Source organism: Gavia stellata, unplaced genomic scaffold (genome assembly GCF_030936135.1).
Source record: "Gavia stellata isolate bGavSte3 unplaced genomic scaffold, bGavSte3.hap2 HAP2_SCAFFOLD_94, whole genome shotgun sequence".
In the NCBI taxonomy this organism is placed as follows: domain Eukaryota; kingdom Metazoa; phylum Chordata; class Aves; order Gaviiformes; family Gaviidae; genus Gavia; species Gavia stellata.
In genome coordinates, this window is record NW_026777325.1 from 163,567 (window position 1) to 172,139 (window position 8,573).

Sequence of the window (8,573 nt, forward strand, 5' to 3'; positions counted from 1 at the left end):
GAGCCAGACTCAGAAGTTCAATTAGCTGGTCATCCCCCACACGAAGCTCTATTTTTCCTTTCTCAAATTTTATTTCAGCTTTTAGTTGTTCCAATAAGCCTTGCCCCAATAGAGGTTTTGGTGAGTTAGGCATATATAAGAATTTGTGTATTCCCAATTGTTTTCCCAATCTAGATTTAAGAGGTTTAAAAAGTACGCCTTTTCACTTTGGCCAGTAGCTCCCTTTACCGTTACAAAATCATCATCCACAGGTGTTAAAGCTTGGTTGATAGGTTTCATCTTGAGAAAATAAAATCAAGGACAGGGTCTGCCCTTTCTCTGTGCTTCTGAGCAGCTGGGCTGCTGCCTCCGAGAAGCACCTTTGAGGCGGGAGGGGCACCCTTGGGCGCTGGTTGGGGCACACACCACGCAGCACCGCACTTGGGTCTCATCACAGCGGTTTTATTGGGCTCCAGCTTCCTCCCCCAGCTGGGGGAGGCCGCAGGGTTGTTTCCCTGCTTCCCCCCCATCCGGGAAATGCGGTACCGGCTCCCCCACAGTTGTTGGGGCTGGCCGCGGCCTGCTGCTCCCAGCGGCGCTGGAGGAGGCGGTAGGCGGGGAAGCCGCACAGGTACCTGCCGTAGATCGTCAGCAGCGCCATGGAGCCAGAGAAGGACTTGTAGCCAAAGTCGGCCAGCTGCTTGCCGGACACCATGGCTGCGCCTGCGCCCTCAGGCTCCAGTACCACCGGCGCGTGGTTCCGCTGCAGGGCGCTTCCGAATCTGAACTTTCACTTTCTCCTTCTTGTACTCCTACAGGTGATTTATAATGCTCGGGCAGATCTCCTATCCCGGGGTCCCTTATTTTCCCTAGCTTTCTACATCTCTGCCCTATGCTGCACGCCGAACAGCACCTCCTCATCTTTCCTTTTCCCTTTCTCTTATTTTCCTTCTCCCCTCAAAACCAACATGAATTGCAACAAGGTATTATAATTCAAAGTTCCATTGAAGGGCCATTTCTCCTCATCATCCATTTTATACAAAGGCCACCATTGATTACAATATTTTATTAAAGTCTTTCTGTTCACGCTTCCTCCTGGCGGCTCTCCTGTCTCCTTCCAGTGAGCTAAAATACAGCCTAGAGGGCTCGTTTTCAATATTCCGCCACTTTGATTACCTCCCACAATGAACATCCTGGCCGCAGGGGCTTATTCCTCAGCCTAAGAATACAACCTGATTGAATTGACAACAATAATACCTTATCCAAGGCAAAAGATGCAAGGGCGTACTCGCCCCACAGTGAATACACAATTGTCGAAAAAGAAATAATGTACTTATGACACTCCAAACACTTAGCGCAAACAAACAAGCAACACCAATGGCAAATCAGACAGGCACTCGTCCGTGCTCCACGCCAAGTAAACCCGTCACTATTCTGTTCTACATTCCCCCCCACATACCAGCGGCATTCTTACTGATTCCTTACACCTTTTATATCCCCACAAAGCACCTGCTTAAGCTGGCCTGAGCGCTCAATCTTATTCCATTTAGACTGGTTTCCTTGACTCTCACTACACCAAAAATCGTCCCCAAACCATACCCAAACATTCTGTTTACAACCAAAACACTCAAAAACATATATTGGGTTGCATGAAAAATCCTGATATCCGTGTATAGGACAATAAGGGTTAACAATCGGTTCGACTAAGACAGCCCCAAAGTCTGTCATAAGCTTTGTCCACTCCGGCCACTCTCCTCACGGAGAACACGGAACCGCGGATCAGGACTCCGCACTCGCCCTGCAGTCCAACTTCATCACTTACTCAAACACTCACCCAACTTATAACAACTTACAACAACATTAATTGTATAATAAAGCACTTTTCACACAATACACAGTACCGGGCACAAAACCTTCTTAAGTATGCAGATTGTAATGACTATCATAAAATCCCAATTATAGCCACAATAATATAAATTACAATTCCCAGGGGCTGTAATAGTTGGTACAAACGATAGCTATCCCGTACTCACACAATTTCAGCGAAGAGCACCCATCGCGTACTTCCCTTAATCAGCGATTCCCGCATTCCCCACTGCTGGATTCGAATCCTGACCACCCAGGGGCGAGCGCCAATGCTCTTTACCTCGCGTAGGATGTCTCCTCATGACTTACAGGTTCCCCCCCTTAAATTAACATACCTGGTCCGCTGATGGTCCTTGTCTGTCTCTGCAGTGATCGGGTGAGCGAGGGAGGTCCTCCGAGAAATCTCAGGGCATGCCAAGGACATCCCACTCTCAGCCGGTCCTGCAGCCGGACAGAGAGGGTCCCATCTGGGGTGCCAAACTGACACGCAGAAACAAACTTTACAACTCACAAAGAGTTATAAAGCAGGCGTGTTTATTACGGCGCCGGGTGCAAGGGGATTTCTCCTCAAAGCTTGCACACCATTTCGGCAAGCAGTCGGATATTTATTACACCAAAGCATACATAGTCATAGGGTTTCATAATACGTATGTATAAGTTGGGGGCGGAGTTGATTCAGAAACTGCGCAGGCTCAGATCTGTCTCTGGTGGTCTTTTACTTCTTCAGGGGTCTTATCTTCCTCTTCCTCTTCTGTCCTCTAGATGAACTTCAGTCTTTTAAGCGTGCTGTCTTCTTACTTGTTGATTTCAGCAGTTTTAACAAGTCCTAGTCGGTTCTGTGGTCAGACTAGCCTTGCAGTTCCTGTTATCACTCCCTTTGTTCAGCAAGTAGCTTTTGACAAATACCAGTCCCTGATAAACTTAACCCTTAACAGACGTTACAGGCGCCAGCCTTGGTAAGTGAGTTTTAGAAAGAATAAACAAGAAACAATATCTAAGTGGTTAAACAAGAAACAATATCCAAATGGTTAAAAGCAGATAGTTATGTCTCTGTATCCCCAGAACTGGCCTACAGTGGGGAGCCGACGAGAGATGGCTCAGGGACACACCACGGCCGGCAGCAGTGTTTGCTGCATCCAAGCGTCCTCCTCCCATCCCCACAGAGCTGCTTGGCGCTGCTGGTATCTCCTATTTCCCCCAACTGGCTGCTTGCTCGGACCAGACGTTTTGGTTCAGCTGCATCTCCTGAAAGAAAGCAGAGGAGCAAGAAGCCAGAGGCAATGGGAGAGAAGCCCCCAGGGCGCAGAGTCCTTGGAGATAAAGGCCTTTGGGGAAGGTTTCTCACATCAGGACAGGCCAGGAAAACAGAGGAAACTATGCAGTGGGAAGACTCCAGCAGGCAACTTCTTGAAGGGGCTGAGCTCTGCCTGCTGGCCAGTTTTACTAGCTCTCCTGACAGCAGTAACAACAGCTCCCAAAGACAGGCTATTTACAGAGCATAGTCTCCTCTGAACAGATACAAGCATAACCTTGACACCTCGCCTCCCCCAAGCAGCCCCCTCCTGCCCCGCTCCTGCGAGAGGAGCAAGCTCTGGTCTGGGTGCAGGGCTGGAGGGAAGCCTCTGACACCGGCCAGGAGGTGAGGACCAGCTCCCACAGGGGCACACTGCCCCCACGGGCCCCAGTCCAGCACAGCCCCAATCCTGCGGCTGTGGTCCCCCAGGGCATGGCCAGGCTGCACTGTCTCCTTGTGCCACCCCACCTTGCTGGCAGCTGAGATGTCTCCAGGCACGCCCTGTGCATGGAGGGCTGTAGGGGCCCAGGCTCTTGGGGTGCTGGGACCCAGAGATTGGGCTGTGGCGTGTTCCCCGCTCTGGGAGCAGAACAGGCACCCTGGGGGACTCGCTTGGATGTGGCTGTCCCTATTGCTGCTCTTAAGAGGTCAGACAGAAATCCCTCCAGAGGCCAGGACCAACCCCATCTGAATTGCAGCATCCTGCCCAATTGCGACAGGTTTCCCTGCCTTTCCAGATTCCCCTGGCCCCGCCACCCCAAGCCCCTAGGAGCAGAGATGGGTAAGGGCTTTCCAGCAAGGAAGGAGGGGTGAGAAGGCCAGTTTGCTCATCCTAGGGCTGAAGGTGCTGGGACACATGGGGCTGCTCCGCCCGTTGCACCCCAAGGCAAAGGGTGAGGGGCAGAGCACAGCTGGAGCCAGAGGAGCACAGCTGGAGCTGGGGCTGCCTGACTCATCAGGGGATGGAGGGAGGGAAGGCTGTGGGGAGTGATGTCCATGACTTTTTCTGGGAATGCTGTCTCAGACCCCAGCGAGAACTAGGGTCATGCCTCCCCACCCTTCTCTTCCCCTGCCTTGTTAGGTCTCCTGGTTGCCACCGTCACCCGTGCCAGGAAAGGCACTCTAGAAAATCTCCTAGATTGCTGGAGCCCTGCTCGATTGTCCTTCCAGCACGTACCAGGGTGCTTCAGGTCCCCCATGAGGACTAGGGCCTGTGAACGTGAGGCTCCTTCCACTTGTTTGAAGAAGGCCTCCTCTACATCTTCCTCCTCAACAGGAGGTCTCTAGCAGGTAACTGCCAACACGGCACCCACGTTGCTCTGCCTGCTGATGCGGACCCATAAGCTGGCTCCTGTCCCACCCCAAGCAGAAGGCAAGTCCACCTCCTCGCCTTCCCAGACAGTCCTTCCTGAAGAGCCAGTGTCCCTCCACCACAGCCCTCCCGCTGTGCCATCTACCCACCACACCTCTGTGGTCCCAGTGTGGCCGCAGCCCTGTAATCACACACAGACTTCTGGCCCTGCTGATGCTTCTCCACGCTGTGTGCATGAGCGTGCGGGCACTTCAGGGAGGCACCAGCTGTGCTGGTTTCCAGGGAAGAGCGTTAGAGCCTCCTCTGTTGTGCTGCCTGTGTGTTGGGATGTGCAGGAGCGGGGCTGCACATGTTCACGCTGTGCTGTGTGTGGGGACTTTATTCCCTCCTGCCCCTACCAGCAGTTCTGGGATCACTCATAGGGTGTGTGTAATCCCTTTCGATGGATCCATCACCAGGCACAGATCAGTCAGTCCAGCTGGCAACAGCCCCAGAGCTCTTCATTTTGTAAAGGGGCCTCCCAGCCCCTCTGCTAACAGCCACTGCTACAGCTGCCGCTCCCAGCAACTTCCCCTCTGCTGCGGTTACCAGCATCTAGTGCTAGGGAGGAAGAAAGAGAAGTGTATGATCGTATGGACAGGGAGAAGGCAGAGAAATCCTACAGGCTTAGCTCAGGCCACCTGTGACGGGATCTGCTTGCGATGAAGCCTCAAGGTGTGTGTGAAGTGGGAGAGGAGCCTTGTGCCCAAGCCCATGAGAAGGTCCCAGGTGCAGCTGATCAGCCTGGGGCTGAGTCAGGTGGGGCCAACACCTTGGGTGTCCCATACAGGTGTCCCCCCTCAGGGCAAGGTGTCTTGGGGCAGGACTCTGCAAGGGAAGGACATGCTCTCTGGTTTGGAAAGGGTTTGGAGAGCCAGCCATCAGAGGGATCCCCCCGTCTTCAGCCAGGGCTTTTACGTCCCACATGGAAAGCCAATTCTGGGTGCCCAGGCAGTCCCCTTGGGTGTCAGGGAGGCCCAGCCCAAAGCCAGCCTCCAGAACCTGCTTCTGTCTCGCAAGGGGTGTCAGAGAAATGCCCTCTTTCCCCCAGGGCTGCTCTCAGTGGAGGGATGGGCCTTGCAGCCAGGGGAAGCACCATCCCTTTTTGGAGACGGTTACCAGGGGAGCTGCCTCTGCTGCTCTTGATGCTGCCTGTTGTTCTCAGTGATGTGCTTGAAGATGTTCCTCCATGCTTGACGTGGCTCCAGCCTTCTGAGGACCCGGACTGCTCATGGGGAAAGGTGGCTGCAACAACAGGGAAACATCATCCTTCAGCCTCTGCCGGAGACCCCTTCTGCCTCTCCCCTCGCCCGGCCCCTGCACCCACCCAGTCCCCTGTGTACCCACCCTTTCACCCTGTGATGAGTTCTGGGCCTTGGCCGTGGCGGTAACCCAGGTCATGCCCGTGTTAGGAGACATCAGAGGGTGCCCTATGCAACCCCAGGACACAGGCACAGGGGTCCTGGACATCTCTGTGGGGTCACAATTGCCCCAAGCTGCCCCCAGAGCTGGCGCACACTTACTCAGGCTGGAGTCTCTCCAGCTGGGCTGCTGCTGCCATCTCCTCCGCTGGGAGAAGGTTTTCAGCCTTTCTCCACCTCTTGCTGACCTCCCTTCTCCTGGGCTGGGCTGGAGGGTGGGGAGTCCAAGTGCCTCCAGTGCCGAGTGCCTGACAAGGAGGAGATGCTCTGAGCAAACCAGAGGGCAAACACAGGTGCCGATTCCCAGACGACCTCTTGAAAGGAGCCTGCAGCTGGACCTGGGAGCTGGGACACTCAGCACCGCATGCCCAACATCACGGCTGACGGCTCCTTTTGCCTCTTGGATCCTGCTCCCAATCTCTCCCAGGGAAAAACCCCTGCCCTGCAACTGGGTGTCAGTCCTGCTACCACCCCCTGCAGACCTGCCACCCTGGCTGCCCTGACAGAGAGGGTCGCTGCTGCTCTCAGCAGTATCAATTGCTGCCCGTACCTGGGGCAGCTGTCGGTCCTCCCCTGCAGACCAGGCTTCCTACGCCACCCATTCTGCCTTTGCTTGCCCTCGCTGCTCTTGCCACCGGGTCTTCGCTTGCTCCCACTCTGCGGACAGCTGCCAGACCTCCACGAGGGGATGGAAATGCAGCAGCAAGCAGGATTAGTCTCAGCTCCTGGAGGGGCTTCCTTTGGGTCTGACCCACTTTGCTGCCCCTTGCCTCAGCCGGTCGGTCAGCTTTGCCCCTAACAGATCAGGGGCCGTGGAGTCACGCCAGGCTCTTCAACTCATGGCAAACACAGCTGAGTGACCAAAGACCTCCACTGTCAACGACCTAGGAAGGACTTACACGTTTTTTCCAGAGCCCCTGGCCAGAATAAAGTGTTTCATGACAACCCAGGGGGCAATAACAGGCGGGAACGGTGTGCAGCACCTTCCTTTTCAGGAAGAAGGTCTGAAGGAGGTGACAGACAGGTTCCAATGAACGCAAGCCACGGGATCCTTTCAGGGTGGCTCTCTGCACAAAGAGGCTTTTGCTGAGTCTCAAACAGCACGGTAGTCACAGCAAGGCACGTACCCGCAGCGCTCTCTTGCAGCCTTCAGACGATGGGAATGCAGCGCTGGGCCTGCCTGGACGAGCTGGCTCCTGCCTGCCTGCCTCCTTCGTCCTGAGGGATCTGCCTGCACATGGGGGGAGCATGCTGCAAAAGAAACAACAGGAGGAGTCAGCATGAGCGCGGGGCAGTTTTGTCTCCCATTTTCACCCGGTATCAAAGCTCCCCAGGCTGGCAGAAGAAGTGGGGCAGGTGGGGCTGTTTCCCATGGCAAGCTGGAGCCTTTCCTGAGCCTCGTCAGACGGATGGGAAAGGACTGCACCTCAGGTCTGGTGTAAGGGCATCCCAAGCGATGGAGGGTGCACCAACATCCTCCACCTTCCCCACTAAGGGGCCCACGATGGGGCAAACAAGCTCATAAAAAATGTGGGGCATGCGTCGGGGACCTTCCTGAGTCCCTACAGCCAGAGTGTCCAAAGGAGATGTCTTGCCTACATGGGCGCAAAGGTCCCTTTCCCCCTTCCCACAAGGGTCTCGCCTGGCAGAAGGCTTCTTCCCTGTGTCTTGCTGCCTGGTGCCCGGCCCCCGGTTTGGCAGCACAGCGAGGGAAAACTTCACCCACCTCTGCAGCAGCTTCTCAGGATGCCCCTCTGCACCTGGGAAAGGAGGAAGCTCTTCAGAGCAGCCCTGTGGGGCGTGTGTTTTAACCAGGCTGTGGTCACCCAGCGTGGGGCCGGGCCCCACTGGGAGAGCAGGGCCCCACCTGGACAGCAGGGCCCTGTTCCCGTACCTCTTTTTGATTGCTTCAGCCTGTTTCCCAGCAGGTTCCCTGCTGACCCAGGGACACCTGGAGGGAGCCCAGAGGGCAAAGAGAAAGTGACACCGTGCGCTGGTCCTTTGCTGCTGAGCTGGGCCAGACTCCTGGGACAGAGGGAGCTCCTGGCAAGTGGGCAGCGCTGCACAGAGACACCTCTGCCCACGAGCAGCCCCTCTGCAAAGCACAGCAGGGCTCAGGGCACTGCCTGCAGGCACAGAGGGGAGAGGAGCAAGGCAGAGAGAGGTTAAAGGCAATGCAGAGGACAAGGATACCGAGAGCTGACTGGGGGAAAAAAGTTGCAGCTACAGAACTAGCTGAAACTGGCAGATGCAAGCAGAATGAAGAAGAAAGTGACCAAGGAAACAATTCCAGGAGAAAGAGGTAACTTCAGAAGGCGGCCAGCCCAGCGACCAAGCAAACCAGTAAGAAATCAAGAGACCACTGACCAGAATTAAGTGATTGGACTTGGGGTGGTACGTTGGGGTACTTGGGGTGATGGGTGGTACGTTCCAGGAAATCTGCCCATAAGGGTATAATGGGGGTGCGTGATCTGCAGTAGGGGTCCCTCCTTGGAGCCACCCACCTCGAGCTGCTCTGCATGTCAGATAAATAAACCACTTACTAACTCAGGGGATTGGCGAGTCATCTTCTGCGAGCAGAAACCTAGGGCCGAGCCCTGTTGAGGTGGCACCCGCATAATTCCTACCATGGTCTAGGGGCTGGCTGCACAATTCCCAAAAC

The 8,573-nt window shown here is 55.1% G+C and overlaps 1 long non-coding RNA gene across 2 annotated transcripts; it reads right to left on the reverse strand.

Annotated features, from left to right (window-relative positions):
- Window positions 1–2,166: 2,166 nt before the first annotated feature.
- Window positions 2,167–7,150, reverse strand: LOC132321906 (uncharacterized). 2 transcript variants are annotated; one of them, XR_009484963.1, is made up of 5 exons: window positions 7,039–7,150; window positions 6,014–6,159; window positions 5,610–5,735; window positions 4,850–5,051; window positions 2,167–3,090 (listed from the first exon to the last, which is right to left on the reverse strand). It is a non-coding gene; the product is annotated as an uncharacterized LOC132321906 (long non-coding RNA). The 2 variants fall into 2 exon arrangements; XR_009484964.1 differs by lacking the exon at window positions 7,039–7,150 and adding an exon at window positions 6,462–6,501.
- Between the last annotated feature and the right edge of the window lie 1,423 nt (window positions 7,151–8,573).